The sequence below is a fragment of the Bombus pyrosoma genome, linkage group LG15 (assembly GCF_014825855.1).
Source record: "Bombus pyrosoma isolate SC7728 linkage group LG15, ASM1482585v1, whole genome shotgun sequence".
Lineage (NCBI taxonomy): Eukaryota > Metazoa > Arthropoda > Insecta > Hymenoptera > Apidae > Bombus > Bombus pyrosoma.
Genome location: NC_057784.1, coordinates 4,298,370 through 4,316,374, shown reverse-complemented (window position 1 = coordinate 4,316,374; position 18,005 = coordinate 4,298,370).

Sequence of the window (18,005 nt, the reverse complement as noted above, 5' to 3'; positions counted from 1 at the left end):
AAGTATAATTGGATCGAAAGTGACCGAAAGATCGTAAGATTTGTACGGTACACGTTTCCAACCATGAGATAACACGAACATCAGAGAATCAACGAAATCGTATGAATGATATTTTTCCTTGTAACCTTCGCTTGGAAAAAGACGCGCGGTAATAGGACCGCAGGATAATGGCGCGGAAGTTTCCCGCGCAACGGTGGCGATTAATCGAATGCATCGAGTATCGAGACGCAGGTTGAGAACCAGAATGAACGTGGCGAGGCACGCGACAAGGCAGAGCGCGTGTCCCACGCGCGCTTGCTTCGAGGAGCTCTCCTCAAATCAAATCACGTAACTCGCCACGATGTATATCTCTCCTCTCTTCGCGGTGAAATCGTCGAATCGTTGAATCACAGAGCGGGAAACGGAGGACGGTGTCTCGTGTAGTGTGCGATTGGCGAGTCGCAAAAATCCGCCATTAAAATCCGCGACCGACCAGCTCCTCCCATTGAGCAGCGTCCGAGAGGACGCCGTTTCCAGAGATCGCCAGAGATCTTCGACCGATCGCACCCGGCGTGGGCGCCGTCTTTTTTCCCCCTCGATCTCGCGCCATCGATTTTTCTTCCATCGTCCACCAATCATTCGATCGATCCACCGGCCAATTTGACTCTGAATCATTCGACAGGTATATGCGTTGTTTCATTAAAATCGCACACACGATATATGCACTTACTTATACAAGGTGTCCGAGTATTGACGATATAACCGAGCATAGGCTAATTCTACGTAGAAAAACAAATGGAAAATGTAGAGAGAAATTTTGTCGTACGACGCTTTGTTTTCGAGGAAATGAAGTTTGAAAAGTATAGATAGTTGTTCTTCAAATAAAAATTATAGAATAACCTTTTCTTTCGTAGGGCGCTCCGGAGAGAATCGTTCGGGAGAAAATAAATTATGAGAACTGATCAAGTACACGTGCACCAGGCTAATTCTGAACCGAACAAGTTCAAACACTATTTTCTCGAAAACGAATCCTTAAACGGAAAGATATTGTTCTACATTTTGCATTTATTTTCGCGCGTACGTACGCATACGATAACCTCCTATCGATTATTCGCTGCTGTCCGGTTCAAACTTAGCCGACCTCGAGTATATCGAATTTCCAAACTCGACTATCGCGAGAACAAAGCACCCTGCCATAAAATCTGACTCCAAATATTCGGCCATTTCTTTTTTTTTTTTTTATCACGTAGACTCGCGCTCCTTTTACTCGGTTGTACCATCGATATTGAAACACCCTGTATACTCACTCGATGCTGCACTTACATACAAATTGCTCGGTACTACATTTACTACACGAGTAATCTTTGAAAAGAACATGCCAGCACCGGATACCTCTCGAGGGTGTTCGTCGTAATATCGACGGGGATAATTACGAGGTGGCCAATTGTCGTTCTTAATTTACTCCTATCAGGAAGATCAATTTCTGCGCCGATTGTGTCGGGCCGCCACGTGACCGAGGTTGAAGCCGGCGCCTCTAGTGAGGCGAAAGAGGAAAGGAGGGGAACCTTAATTCGCCGTACATTTCCCCTTATTTGGGCTTCCGTGCTCGAACCGAAGCCGGGAAGGGAGACCGGCGACTTGGGAGGGACCGAGAGGGTCGGGCCTACGACTTATACCGCGGGACGCTTGCTGAGTGACGAATGTGTATACCCGTCTTATTCACCTCCTACCGTATTCGGCGACAGGCTTGCAGATCGTTCAGGATTAAGCCTGTAATTCTAATCGCCTCGCTGTTCGTTTTGCCGAGGGCTCCTCTCTTTCTCTCCATGGGAATCGTCTGTTTTCTCAATTACATCCGTTGCACCCCGGCGCTCGTCTCGTCTGCTTTCTTCGTCTCGTCGTTTTATATGTAGCTCGGTAATTCTACACGTTCGCTATTTGACGTTGATCACCTGATTATTTCGAGCAGCAGGATTTTTAAGGTCTAAAATAAAATACGACGCGAAAACATGTAACTATCTGTATAAGGCGATTGGGATTCCTAGATGGGCACGAGAAAATCTGGTTAGAAGCGTGCAAATTCGTACGGTTTAGCCTGTGAACGGATCGTTGCTACGATTTTCTTCTATTAGCTTGAGTTCGATTCTCGCGTATATCGAGATATTTTCCGTTATGCCGATGTTACAATTACGAAGTGAGGGGATCGCTGTTAGTACGTGTTATTTTATATTGTTATTTTATCCACAAATACTTCCTTCGAACGTTACGAGTCGTCTTGGTCGTTGAAACGGGATCGAGATCGGAAAAGATCGGAGAAGCGCAGGGTTAGCAATCTCGTTTACAAATCTTGAAACTGAGAAACGGCTACTTCTCTGCTATCACGCGGTATGCCATAAACGTACTCGTACACCGAAACTTCAACGCGGATTCCACACTCGCCTCAAGATTAGTTAGATATCGTTCTACTCTGCTCGTCAGCTATTCGCTCTATTCTTCTCTCGGCTCGGCGAGCGGCGCGAATTTCCTGAAGCGTTCTCCGGGACTTAGACCGTGTCACGTGACATCGCGTTTTATTACAAGGCATTTCCTTCGCGTAAATTCCACAGCTCTCGCCACTTTACCCTTTCGTCCCCTTACCCGATCGGGCTGTGTGATCGGTTTTATGAATCACTCGGTTTAATGCCGCAATAAAGACTGCATGATCGTGTTATACCGTATTTCGAAAATGAATTTATAATTTAGTTTTGTTACGTGGGTTTACTTACACGTTTTTGTACATAGGATTAGTTGAAGCAAACGAGTACATAGTCGTACACCTGAGAAACGTAAGGAAGCGAGGAAGACAGAGAAATATAAAATAAATAAGTAAGGACAAAGAGAAAATAGCGAATAAAGTAGAATTTAAATCACGAATCGTATATAGAGACACTTGTTATCGGCAGAAAAATTACACGTTATTTTTAGATACAGTTTCGTTTGTTACAATTTCGAGAGAGTCTCGATTATCCGAGGTGACGTGTACCGAGGCTACCTCGAATGATCGAAAACTCAGATAACGTGTATTTATAGATCGAATCGTAAAATCATAAAAATATTTCGATAACGTAATAGTGTACGCGTATTCAAAAGTTTAATCGACTGTTTAATTGATTGGAAGTATGATTAACTGCTTTAACGATACCCGGCTATTTGTACTTTTGCGCTTCTCGCGTTGAAGTTCCCGAAAAAGTTGAAGTTCCCGAAAAAGTTGAAGTTACAGTAAAGTTCAAAGCACCTCGGATAATACGGAACGGAAACTCGGTTAAAAGGCACTCGAGTAATCGAGACAGTACATCGCGTAGAACGTGGTCTTCAATGCATTTATATACAGTGGTTCGCGAAAGCATTCGTACACTTGTCGATATGTTTCACGAACATGTTACTTGCGTTACCTGAAACATTTTGAAATTTCATTAGTACCGTAACGACACCCAACTGTCACGATTATATCGATACAATTTTTCACGATTATGAAAATGCATGCAGAAATTACCAGATATAGTGCAACTATACATCCTACAGAGACCAAAAGAGTATCTAAACAATTATCCACTGTCTTAATAAATTTCAATACTCAATGGGACAATCTGTAAACACTTGTTATATGCTTACAATGATTATTCGTCTTTTACCCTAATTTTTAACCAAATATATATTTGCAACAAATACCTTGTAATTCCTACGTGTATTTTCAGATCGGTATAAAAGGTCGATATACATAATCACGACAATCGTGCCTCATTCCTATTCCAATAACATTTCAAAATGTTTCACGTAACGCACGCAGTATTTTCGTATTGCACGTAAAATTTTTCTACGGTAAGAATGCTTTTACCTTTACGAGGCGCTGTATATTTCTCGTGCGAGAAGATGAATTTCGTAGTGGTAGGAGCCAGCAAGAGTGCACGATCGTCAAAAGGGATCAACAAAATCGGATCGAGACGAGTAGGAGAATGCTCTAAAAGACCATTGACGTTTCAGAGGATAACGTTGATCTGTCGGATATTGCATCACGGTATAAAAGCATAGTTTGGATACTCGGTTAGCTGAGGCCGTCCACCTAATAATCGCCATAGGTGAGCTTTCAAATGTCGCTCTTGTGTTCACGATCTGTCTGGAAACGCAGCAGCGTGGTTCGATAATAGTTCGATTTAACGCGAGCGTTACACCCCTATTATGTTTTATGTAGATCCATGGCGAGGACAGAAAAGTCGCTGCTTAACAGTGCAACGCGCGACCTTAGAAAGGCGATCGTTTATTGTTCGGCCCGCACGTGCGCGTTCAGAGTAAAAACGACCGGGGCGAAACGAACTAGCCAGCCACAAGCAGCAAACACAACCACTGTCTGGGCAGCACTGAACGCGACATTCTGAACGTTTCGCGATTGACAACAAAGCGGTGCAACATTCACGGTGGTAAGATTGATTTGTGAGCGCCGCGGGACCGGGATCCTATTCACGTATCAAGCATATTGTGACGGATATCGCCTGGAGAAAATTGCTCAATTCAGACCGGCCTGCTACTACCGGCGATGTTCTTTTGCTGCTCCCGTGTACGTTGGATCATCCAGTGGTGTAGCTACCGTCCGGAACGCCCAGACGCGTGCCTCTAGACCTTTCCAGTTCCTTCCAGCATCCTCCGCGTCTCTTTCCGTACAACAGCCTCATTTCTTCTTCATCTCTTTCTTGTACACGAAGAGAACCGATGATTCGTACAATTAAGCTTACACTCTTTTAGTTTGTTTTTACGAGCTTGTGTGAGGAGATTGAAGAGTATACGTGTAGTACTACACGTGGATTCGTGGATGGTATTACGAGATAAAGATCAAGGTAACACGTTTGGAGACGTGGCTACCAAAGGTTTCTATGTATTTGGACAGTTTGGTCAATCTGTAGGAACAGTGGTTGAAGTTGAACAAAGTGTACGAATTAATAGTTCGAGAAGCTTTTTTAGTGTTTCGTCATGGAACCGGAGGACTATGAATTTAAGTTGCATGTTAAAAAACGTAACAATAATATACTTTATTATTTGCCATAATATCCTATACACAATGTACTATTACTTGTATTAACGTCGTCGACGTTGTTAATTCTGCTGCTTTTTTCGAGTCACTTTCAATCTAATACTTTCTCATCGATAAAAAGTTCCCTGAATAGGGAAGCATGATACGCGTAATTTCTTATTTCAATTTTATCCAAGAGTCTCTTAACGCATGAAAACTTTGTCTTCGCTTGTCGAAACAGAAGCGAGTTTAGGATACATTTATATACGATGAAAATGAAAATGACAATGTCCGTAAGAAAGATCAATTTCCTATAAATGTATAAAGATCCGCAATCGGCCGTGAGTCTTGATTATTCGATTCGAATCTACAAGCACATATTGAATTTTGATCCCAACGTTAATTCTGGTCTCCGAGCTGCGAAACGATACGATCGATAGAATGACAAGAGGAATTCTTATTCGGTTCTAACGATAAGTACGTTACGTGCAAGTTCAAAGGTATTGATGCGTGCGCTCGAACCGAGGCGTCCATGAATGGTACGTATCGAGAGGGCAATCGTTCTTGAGGCGACGAATTCCACGGTCAAGTCGTAGATACGGCGAATCAACGTTTTAATTTACTGCTGGTTCATTGAGACGTTTGAAACCACGTTGACCGACCGCAATGGAATCCAACTGAACTACCTCTTGCGGGATACCGCCACGAGTTAATGTAGAACGTATTACACAATTACATATTCCGTTTGATCGTATTCCGCTAATGGTCCCCAGGTTTCCTTTATCGGCGTCGTCGTCTCCCCGTCTGGAGTGGTAAACGAGGCCTAGTCGATTTTTCACACCGGTTCGTTTTCCTGCCGGTTAGTCTCGTTTTCCACGCGTCCGTTTCCTTCAACTTCGTGTCTGAGTGGAAAATTAAGTTTGTCCGCGCCGCGTTAACGTTAAATCGATCCTCGTCAAAAGTCACAACAACTTCTAGTTAATTCTTGCGTTACGAGATCTAGTTTGACTATGCATGCTACTGTACAGCTTCTGACCATCGAATTAGAACCATACAAATGTAAGTATCTATGTGTTAGACATACATACACGCGTACATTTATTTCTTCATGCGTACGTTACAGCTTTCGGATACCATCGATCGTTTCAAATCTAAGTCAGTCTTAAATCATAAACGTAAAACCTAGGACCTATTGACTGGAACAAATTTAAATATAGGTACCGTACATAGGAAACTATTCCTCTGGTTATCGAATTTATTACGATCGTAAATATACTTAGAAATAGTGACTATCGTACAGTTGAAATCTATGTAAATTATTAGGTGTATCCATATATATATGTATAATAAATAGACATTCGAAATAATAAATTTATAAAAGTAAATTAAATGTACGGATGGTACTCCTTGAATACCATATAATGTCAGAAAGACGTGTCAAAGAAACTTTGATAAATTTTGTTTACTGCCAGAATATAGGACTAGAAATGTAGATTTCGTTAAAAATTTAATATTATCTATGCGCGACAGATAACAGATAGAAAGGCGCGATTCTGAACTATAATACAAACGTTAATCTAATAATATTGTACGAATATTCCTGTTAAATTATTTTATTTATTTCAATTATTCAAATTATTCCTCTAAAATGCGGAAAGATATTGAGAAAATTTGGAATAATCCTAATTCGATGGCCGGGGATTGTACAGGACGCATAGTTCAATTATGTTCAGGTGTAATCGGTTTAAGAAGGCAGATATTAAATTTACATGGAGCAACCACCAAGCGAGCAATGGATTTGGTTAATCTAAAATCCGGACATCGGGGTTATTATCAAAGTCATGGTACCCTGATTTCTGATGAACACGCACGATAAACTACTTAATTGATATCTTTCATCTGGCGTAACCACATCGACCTTGTGCTATGATAATCGACTTCTCTTTAGTATCTTCTGGGAACGCGAAACGTGTCGGCTGTTTCACACGGGTTGTACGTCATTTTAATCGATTTTCCACGCGACACAAGCGTAGAAAAACTTAACGATCGTAGCAGAGATCCTTTTTAACAAGTCTTTAACACTTTCATACTGAAGCATCGCACTATAGACTTCACATGTTGAACGTTACCATACGTATGACAAGCAAATAATAATTTTCGTAAAATCCGTTTCTACCGTTTTGTCTCATGCTCCTTTTTCCAATTACCAATATCGATTTCCTATAAATCATCGAAGCAACAAACGCGAGAAATCTCATAGATGAACAAATATCGTAATTACATATTCTTTGAATCGTTCGTTTGTCAAAGAGTTAAACCTTTCTCAGCTTTACCACACAAACAGTATTCAATTCTCAGTCCACGAATATAATGTAATCCCAAAATGTAGGGGTTATACGTGATTCTCCACAATTTCCATAAATCTTCGAAATACCTAAACGGCGGTTTAAGAAAGAGGCAAGCACTTCATAAGTATCCATTCGGGAAGACCCCCTCCCCTCCCGCTTAGAACAACCTACTAGACGGTCTTCCAACAATAAGTTTACCGAGGCGCTTGTAAATCACCCTCGGCGTGCAGGGTGGCCGAACAAAAAAGTCGAGTCTACCTAATTTCCCCGCCTGGGTATCCACGTAAGTACGCGCGGCCTTGTAGTGGTGTAACCAACGGACAGAAAACGAGGTGTATCCGGCTCGATAAAAACCCGGGCGAACGTTCCCTCGTGCCCTAATACGATTTCGTTCTGGCCATTATATCCTCCTCCACCTCTTCGTTGCTCTGGGTTCCTTATCGCGTCAGGCCACGACAAGCTCTCTTTTTTCGAAGACAACACGAGAACGGGGTCGTTCCCGTGATCGTCACCGTCGCCACGAAATTCTCGTGGAGTTCGTCGATGTAACCCTTTGGTTTGGTCGTCGTCGACGCGTCGTCGTGGCGATCGAAATCGTAATCCTCCTCGTGTTTCGAGCATACGGGAAAGCGATCTCGTAAGAGGGAGACGATCGACCGTGATTTACACTCCGGATCTTGTTTCACGAAACTGCGCTTCTACCGCGCGATCGTGTGGGAAAGTGAGACGTACGTTTTGACGGTCATCGGAAGATTGAGTTTTTAATCAGGTTTTTCGTGTATGTAAAAAGATATGGAGTATAATATATAGAGGAGGTTTGAACTCCTGTCGTCGTTCGATATATTCACTCTTCGATGCTATAGATATGGCTACTACCTCGCTGTACTTTTTAAAATAATCATACTTTGCCTAACACATTTCGTTTCTTTCCTTGGGCCTTTTCTCGACGCGACAAATTCAAAAGTACAAACTTAATGGTTGCGTATATCATCAACAGTCTTATTTCAACATTATTATTTTATACTACGCAGAGGTCTCACGACCTGAACTCGTATCGCCGTTCCGCACATTCGTTGCTGCTAAAATATCGCCACTCTTTCGCTATTCGTTTGTTATCTTTTCCAATAATACGACTTTGTGTAACACGCTATTCACTGTTTCGTCCTTTTTCTTAAATTTCTTCAACGCACAAATTTCATAGCTACATACTTCAACGGTATTATCTACAATTAGAGTCATACGAGTAGAATAATTGAATCGGCCAAATGTATACGTCAGTGAACAGTGAAAGTACTGCGAGGGAATAGGTATAGCATTATCACGAAAGGATAAACGTCTTCAGAAATGTATTTTCGAGAAACTGTTCCATAAATTGATTTCCTTTTAGTTTGGAAGAAAAGAAAGAACGCGTTTCAAGAAGGATACGTTTGAAGCCTTTCTTCTTCGCGTACGCATAACTCTGACGATAACTCGATCAATTTTCAAAATCTTCGAATAAAACTCTCGCCGAATATCCCTTCTTACCACGTACATTTACGCAAATCGATAAAAAAAGACGGATGTCATAAAATTCACAAAGCTGTGCACGACATTTAAAAGAATTAATTTCGATGGGATAGTTCTTCTAGAAAACCAGTTTCACTGGTATCAATTGGTCGGAACGGATACGACGGGTGAATCGACTCGCCAAATGAATGGCCGTACAACTGTGTCCTTACAAACAAGAAGCTTCTTTTCCTCTGTACGTTCTAAAACGTACATGGTCGACGAACGAGAAGGATAGTAACCGTGGTTCTTCCAACATCTTGTCACCGATACGTCAACGCGAGCTGACTAGCGCCACGCGTAATACATCACTCTGAAAAAAAAGAGAAAAGAAATAAAATTCGACGAGCTCACCTCTCTAAGCCTATACGTTACAGCTTCGTTGTTCCGCCATTGATCCTCGTATCTTAGCCGGGGCCCGAGAACGAGTCGAATAACGACGACCATTAATTTTCTCGACGTTATATAGCGGACATCCTCGTACGACCGGCTAGCTTTACAAATGGCGAGTGCCCGCGGACACTGTCTCAAAATTTTCGACTTTCTTGACTCTCGCGACCTCCGCAACAATTAGCAGGGTCAATGGAACGCTTCGTGACGAGACCGATCCGATCGTGCGTTCCTCTACGCACGTACAACGTATGCAACGATGATCGAGCCATGTCCGAATCTTTCTATCACGAGGATTCGCACGACGCCCATATGAAAATTATATACGAAACTGCGAATATTTGTGTAGTTTTATACCTTTATGAACGTAATTAAAGAAATGGAATCTAAGTAGAAATTTACCTGGTAATATTATTAATCGTACGATATAATATAATTTGATGTATAATAAATATCGTTCTGTAAATTTGTTGGAATTTTAAATTTCCCAAGGATGCATAAACATTCGTAGTCTACAAATTACGGAGCAGAAATACGAGCCGTTCGGAGATCACATTTATCAACTCCATAAATCGAGACGCGGAGGAAAGTTAGTAACATTAAAAACTCCATTTTTCAAATCCATCTTAGGAATTACTATTGCTTACAGTGACGAAAGCAAGTTTAAAAGGTATCAATTTATTTTAATTTTATTGTAATTTTAGAAAGCGGAACTCCATGTTATACGAGCAATGACGTAACGTATATCCCGAAATAGACGATTGTCACCTGCACGGTGAAAAATACCTAGCACGAAGTTATTAATACTCATATGCAAGTTCCAATTTTAAACTTTCCTTTGACCACAACTGCGTGTCATGCTTTTACAATGAATAAACTTATAGAAGTAAGTCATATACATATATATATATGTATATTGTATATGTGTGTTCGTCGAGGACTGAAAATTAATGATCGCGCGCACGCGTAATGAAATTGAAGAATCGAGAAGAAGCGGAGTTGATCAGTTTCCGAGAGACTCGTGCGATAAGTATAATTTTATTTCAACGCGTGACCGTGCGATACGCAATGTCTATTCTCGGCAAAAAGCGAACACGCTTTATTCGCGCTGGAATCGTAAAAGCGGGATCCGTAAAAGGGAAACGTGGATTCGAGCCGTCAGCACGGAAAAGTATAATTACGACACGGGCGATGATCGTCGATTAAGCGATCCAACCTCAAGACATCGATACGACTTAGTTAATAGCCGGTTCGTATCTAATTTCACACTGTTCGCGCATACGGAGCGCGTGCTTGGATAGATCGTCCACGTGCATGGGGTCGCGTAACGGTCCGAAACACGTAATCTCGACACGAATTTTCGACTTTCTTGCCTTCCTTTCGTCCCGTATGGAAACGCTGCCTCTCTTTACGACCAAGTAGAATCATTCTCTCTCGTGGTCGCGCTCCGACCATCGACAGAGATCGAGTGGAGAAGAAACGAGCCGAAGGAAAAGAAAGAAGAAAAAGAGAGGAAGATAGACCAAGATGCGTCCAACGAAGAGAAGAGACCGATCTTAAGCAGCGTACTCGCGTCTAATGGTCGACCGTGTACGTATGTCTCGTCATGTACGCGCGTTCAACGGAGACAGATGGAGGAGTAAGATGAAGAAAGAGAGGCGAACGGGAGAGCTCGACCGAGGCAAAGAGTCCTAAAAGGAAGAGGGAGGGAGAGAGAGGGAAAGAGAAAGAGCCTACTAAATGTTGGTCCAAGCGCGTGGGATGCTGGTTGCAGTTAGGCTCGTGCCTACTCCCTCTCTTACCAATCCTCTTTCTTCCTTGCTCCTTGCCTTTTCTTCTCCCTCTTGTCCCTCCCGCGAGCTCTGACTTTGAATACCGGTCGGGTCTGTCGTGCGGCTGTGTTGCGGTCGTCGAGTTAACCACGGTACTCACACGCGTCCTCCCTTTTACACGCACGTTTCCTCATACGCGTTTATACTCGCACACATTCGTTCACGTATTCCTGATATAGGAACAGTACTCATAGGTACGATTTAACGGACCAACACATTGGTAGACGAGCACGCGCGTACCAGTACCACGACAGGCCCGAGGAGAGACTTCTTTTCCTATGCGTGAGCGCGTATGGTATGCCGTATGTAGATAGATTCGGATGGTGCGTGGACCAGTCCCGGCGTGCGCGAGCTGTACGGGCGGACAATGCTGGAGAGAGGTTCGTGCCACACCTCTTTTCTTCCTTCTTTTCCATCTTGGACCCTCGCCGCGCCCTTGCAGTAGATCTCCCCCTCGCTGCGTTGTCTCTTCCTTTTCCTCTTCCTTCTCCTCCTTCTTCTTCCTACTTGTTCTTTACTTTATTTATTCCTTTCTTCTTCTTCTTGCTTCGTCTCGCTTCCTCCTCCTCCTCCTCCTCCTCCTCCTCCTCTTCTTCTTCTTCTTCTTCTGTTTCTTTTCGTTTCTCGTCCTTCTCGTTTCCCCTCAACCTTCTTTTCCTTCTTTACATCCCTTCTGCTTCGACGAGGTATCGGCACCAAGCCTCCTCGCTCGTATTTCGTCGCGTCTTTATGCGCCTCCGTTGGATTTACTCGCGTATTCCCCTCGCGTCCTCTCGCCAAGCAACTCGTCGTGGAGTTTCGTCGGTCTCGTGATAAGCCGACGCCGAGGATCCTGAATCTTGGACAGATCGCCGCGCGTAAATATGGGAGATCGACGGCCGTGGATAAGTCGATCGAAATTGGAGACCAGCCCCGGCACTTTTTCGGCCACGATAACGCGCCGCGATGGGACCAACACCTAACACGCGTTCCTCCCGATAAGTAATGACAAAGTACTAATTGGAGTCGCAAGATCCGCTCGCCTTCTCGAGATTAACCGCCCCTCCCCCGTCCCTTCGACACTGCTAACCTCACCCTTTTCTCGCGATATTTATTGCAAGCTGTGCATCATCATTTCAAACGATACCAGTGAAGTGGACATTAAAATGATCTTCTAGAATAAAAGTAGACAATTTATGTAGTTTCCAGTTAATCCGAGTAAACGATCAACACGTTGAAATCGATCAAAATGAAATTACTTTTCGAAACGTGCTATAGATTCATAGTCGATCAATATTTTCCACTGTTAGATACCAACTCTATACCTTCTTTTATCTTCCGCTGAACTTTATCTCGTCTCATCTCTCGTCCGCTTGTTTCTCTAATAACCAACTACGATAGCTTGCTAGGATAATAGCACAGTAGTACAGTTGCTATAAAAAGTATTTACCATTGAACGTGTTACAGCATTGAGATATTAATCGATTACGTCTAAGCGTATTAGATTCCATATCATTTAGCGGTGCTATCGTACAACTTCCACGATTTTATTTGACGCTGTGAAAATGTAACGTACGGAGCCTGATAAAAAAAAAACGCTTCGTTGGAAAATTGGGCTACGTGCAAGCGTTATTTCCTATCGCTGTGCAAACGTAATCTAGGAAATAATAAACAACAAGTATTAAAATATCCGCGTTTGTCTCAACTAACCCAGCCTTCGTCGTCGGAGGATTAAAAAAGAAACCCTCAAGTTCTCGATAAGAATGCATCGAAACGATCTTTGGCCACTGGAAACTAGCACGACGGAGCGTGCACACGCGGCCAAACTCGTTAGACACAGGTCAAACCGGCGAGTCGAGAAACGATCGTCGCGCTGCCTATGCCGCGCCGTGTCCGGTCCGGTGCTTGTGTACGAATTGTCACGCCGAAGAACACGGGGATCGATTCACCAGATATCTCCTGTCTCCGTTCCTCAATGGGCGCGCTTAATAGCCGATATATTCTTTAATTAAGACGCTGGCAACCGTTTTAAGAACCGTTCCTCGGAAATGCAGCATCCATAAAACGTAATATGTTCATAAATCTGTGCCGGAAATTCCAGGTACCGAGCCGATGTTTCGATGTTACCAACGAATAACACGATTTTTCATATTTTTAAAAGGCAACACGATTTACTATAGGGAAGTCAGACCCGGACGTTATTCAGCTAAAACGTTTGATTATTTAAACGATACATTATTTCGTTTGATCGGACGGATTATCTTAAAAATAGTTAAGCGTTAGTTTATTTAAGTAAGCAAGTGATTTTTCGTCGAGCTATTTCTTTCGATAGATAAATAATTGGAAGAATTACTTTACTTCTTCTTTTTCTTTTTTTTATCTGGCATTCCGCGATCGAATAAATATTCTCGGAAATGAAAACGACAGAGATTTTCTACAGAAACTGAACATTCCTTTTCAACACTGTTGCGATGCTGGATCATTTTCAAGCTGGCGACGTGTTTCCATCATTGAACAATTTTTTCAAATTCAATGAAAATATACACGAATCGAGAGAATCATCGTCGATATGAATACTATCTCGTTTCAATTCTACGTTACAGTTTCTCTGGAAGCGTGAAAAGTCTGGTCGGAACAGGAGATTGAGACATAAAAATTGTGAAGCCGGGTTTAACCACTTGTTGCACAGAGACTGTGTAACTATGTATTTAGTCGATCTTCGTTCGGACAAGCGTTTATTTCCATTTCTTCGTTTTCCACTGGCGTAATAGTAAGTTTTACGTTAAAAAGCCTGTTTCTCGGACGTGGATAATGCTAATAACAGTATGGCGACGCCGGCGGTGGAGAGAAGCCGAGAACACGGTGACGGGTCGCGCGTGATGAAAAACCAATGGACGAAAGCTTCTTGTTCGCGCGGCTAAGTACTCCTTACAGCGGACAAATTAATAGCCGGCTGCTCGAACGCGGAAGTATCTCTTTTTTTCGTTCGTTTTTCAGCCTGTTTCGCGATTCCTTCGCCGTACCACCATTCTCTTCATTTTATTCGTCCGGCAGAGAGATCGACGATGAAAAAGCAACAGGGTTCGCGTAGCTCGTGCCACCGCGTACACGCGTATGTTTCGCGCTGGAACGGGCCCGGCGAGCCTTTAATAATCAATTTATGAATGAACAACCGAGCGCCGCGGTGAAAGTCTTCGGTCTGTGTGACCGACAGAGAGCCACGATCGTTGCGAGAAAGATCAAGCGAGTCTCGAGCCAGCCCAAGAGGCACGAGACGAATTAAAACGAATAGAGGCGATCTATTAGCATTTTGAAATCGCGCCAGTACCATACGGGACAACATCTCCACGTCGTATATAATCGATCGGCCGTGCCGGCTAACGAAAATTAATTTCCAAATGGATATTCATCGATCGTTACGTCCCGTTTGATTAATCGACCAAACAGGAAGCTTCGTGAAACGAAATTCCAGTAGCCGGGACGTCGCCGCCGCGCCGTGTGTTTCGGCCTCGTACGCACGCGATACCCGGCGGTACACGGCCACGCAGAATTGCGTGCAACGCGCGTCTTTAAAGCGTTCCTTCGCAGCCTCTAACAATATGCTAATCGGGTCAATTAAGATAAGGAATTATACGTCCTCCTGCCAAACGCAAATCAAACACAGATATGCTGCGACTATAAGCTAGCCTCTTCTTAATGATCACCGTGCCGGGTTTATTATTCCGTGCTCTCCGAGTGGACGAGAGAGAAAAAAGGGGAGGGAGGGGGGAAAGAAGCGGACAACCAGGGGAGCATAAGAGAGAGGAATCGAGAAACAGAACGGCAGGGAAGGATGGACGAAGGAGGAAAGAACGAGCGCGACCGGTGTGTGTCGCAAGTTTCTTCTCTCGCCGATAATAATCTACGAGGCGGATTATGGTAGTCCAACGATGGCAACCTTGAAGAGACTTATTGGTGAGACTGTGCCGGCGGACGTCGATGATTCGTCGTCGTCGTCGTCGTCGTCGTCGTCGTCTTTGTCGTTGTCGTCGTCTTCGTCGTCGTCATCGTCGTCTTCGTCGTCGTTGTCGTCGTCGGAGTCGTTGATGCGAAAGGGAAAAGGGACAGAGAAGGGTGGAAAGGGAAGAAGAACGACGAAAGAGAGACGACGTTACAGCAGGACGAGAATGGCGTCGGCGGTGTGCACGGGCATCTGAGTCTCGATGAAATTAAGACTGGCCGTCACGATTATTATATCAATTAATTACGCGGTCCCCTGGACCCCGTGTGATCGTGCCATCCGGTTCGGTAAGTCCGAAGCTAGAAAGACAAGGAGAGTGGCCAGACCGGGGATCGGCCGTACCGGGTGAGACTTTGCGTGCCGGCCGCTCCAGACGCGACGCCAGGAATCCCAGGAATTCGAATAACGAGTCGGCTACCGTGATACACCGTTCGGCCACCTTTCCGATCCTCATCGATCTTCGTCGGCCAGTTCCAGGATCGACCACGTGTTAATCACTGCTCCTCGTCTCCGACTGATCCTCCACGCGCTCTTCTTTTTGCGTATCCAGCTCGTTTACCGGACCTGCTCTCTCGCAGTCTATCGTTATTGATTACTGACGCGACCGTGACACTCTCGGTTTTCCGACAAACACGAACAACAACCTCGTCAGAGTTTGCGATTCATTCGAACGAAGTTTAAAAATTTTCATCCGCGTGCTATATGTACTGTGCAGGGGCAAAAAGTAGATTGGCGAGACGGTAACAGGCAAAGCAAGTCATTTTTTTCTTTTTTTAGGTACAAAATCTCGTGTAGAATTTACGATCTGGCTGCTTAAACATTTGGCAAATTTGAAATCGAAGGTATCAACTCGACGAGGCTCGGATGCTTGTTTTGAAAATAAAAATAGCCTTGGACAGACTTTCCGTTGCAATTTATTATATATCGGTACGCGCCCGCCTGGAGTTATTTCTCTGAGGAAGCGAGAGTTAAATAATTCCACTTCTACGATTAACACTCGACATTCAAATTCAAATGTAGACACGTGGAGCGTTTATTCTAACAAAATTGTTTTTATGTCTGATCTTATTTAACGCGTAGATAGTGCTCTATTGGATTGTATTCAAGTGTGGGGGGTCACTATGAATATTAAGTCATCCCATAAATAATGCGGTTGCTCAAGGGTTAAACAAAAAGGAACTCGTCACGATCGATGATATGCAAAATATGGAAAAATCCGTGAAATATCTAAAGTGCAACAAATCTCTACGTAGGTTCTACGCTTTTAATCGTCTTCATAAAAATATGAATTTACATAGACATCTGCGATCTAACCATAACTAACGCTTAAAAACAGAAGAAGAAGGCGCGTAAAGAAAGTGTCTATCCGGTCCGTAAGCGATCATACGACGCGGTATCGATATCCCCGTTCTTCCTCCGGGATTTATAATCCTCCGTCGTCCTGCGGAACCGACGTTGCGCCCGGAGGAACAGTACTCGCGTACGCATCCCTCCGAGCGAGAGACACGCATACTCGCGAGAGATACGTCGAGGAAGATAGGAGAGGCTCCGGGTGAAAGAGGGAAGAGAAGAGAGCGCGGCAAAAAGGGAGGCAGATAAAAACGAGCAGATAAAAAATAAACGGAAAGACGGAGGGGAGGGGAGAGGTAGAATGAAAGAGAGACAGAGATAGAGGTGGAGAGAAAGAGAGAGAGAGGGTTATAGAAGAGAGAAGAGAGACAGCAAGGATCACGACACGGTGGTGCATCGGTGAAGGCAATGGTCCAGGTAGATAGAAGAAGAAACAACTAGCAAGAGGAAGAAGAAGAAGAAGGAGAAGGAGAAAGGAAAAAAAGGACGCACACGTGTCCTGGATCATGGATGCAAATATGGCATAGTATCCTGGGCCGTGCGTGGCTCGCGCCTGGATATACCTATCTAGACAGTAATACGGGTAGGTAAGTCAAGCGAGGTGGGTTGAGCCGCACCCTGTTCCTCAAGCATCCACCACGAGGTACCACCATGGCTACATATACGTACAAGCGGCTAGCCTCGCGTATCTGTATACGTTCGCAGTGGAATAAGACGATGTCGTGTGTATACACGGCTGTATACATACACGCACGTATACGGATCGTTCGCATACGATTGAACAGAGCCACGAGGATACTCGTTGCAACGCCTTGCACGGAAACGTAGAGAGGAGACGAAATACACGGACGTATACCTGGCGGACGTGTAACGCCGCTTGTCTGCCGTGTATAAGTGTTACTCACACGAACGAACCACGAGGACCGAGATGCGAGGTGAACGCCCCCCACAATATCTCAAATCTGCGCTCGAGTGTGCGGCCTGTCTCGTGCGTGTGGTTACACGCACGCGCCACCTAACCGTGCCGCGAGTGTGTGTATTAGGCGAGCAGCATACACGTCGTAGGGAAGAGAGAAGAGAGAGAGAGAGAGAGAAGGAGAAAGTGTGTGTTACCTGAAGTCTGGCGAGGCCTCAGGTAAAAGCTCGTGTGTGCGTGCATATTCTCTCACTCACCGGCGTGTCTTATAGGTGGTAGAACGGGCCTGTCCAGTTTTCCCATGGGAACAATACCCCACGGGATATATAATAACAATGGTCACGGGCGTGGGAGACGGGTCGATCTTTATTTACCCGGTCGTTTTTCTTTTTCATATTTTTTCCCCCGCGCGTTCCCTCTCCTTCTTTAGCTCGCGATGCGTCGTCGCGGGTGCACGCGAGCGCGATCCAAAGTCCAGCGACGGTTTGTCCACCGTTTCTCTCCGTTTCCACGGTGGATCCTCACCCTCGCGATTTGCACCGAAATTACGACTCCTCGTAGAGCCCCGTCGCTTTCCAGATTCCTTCGTTTCTTCTCCTTTCTTTCTTACCTTCTTCTTCTTCTT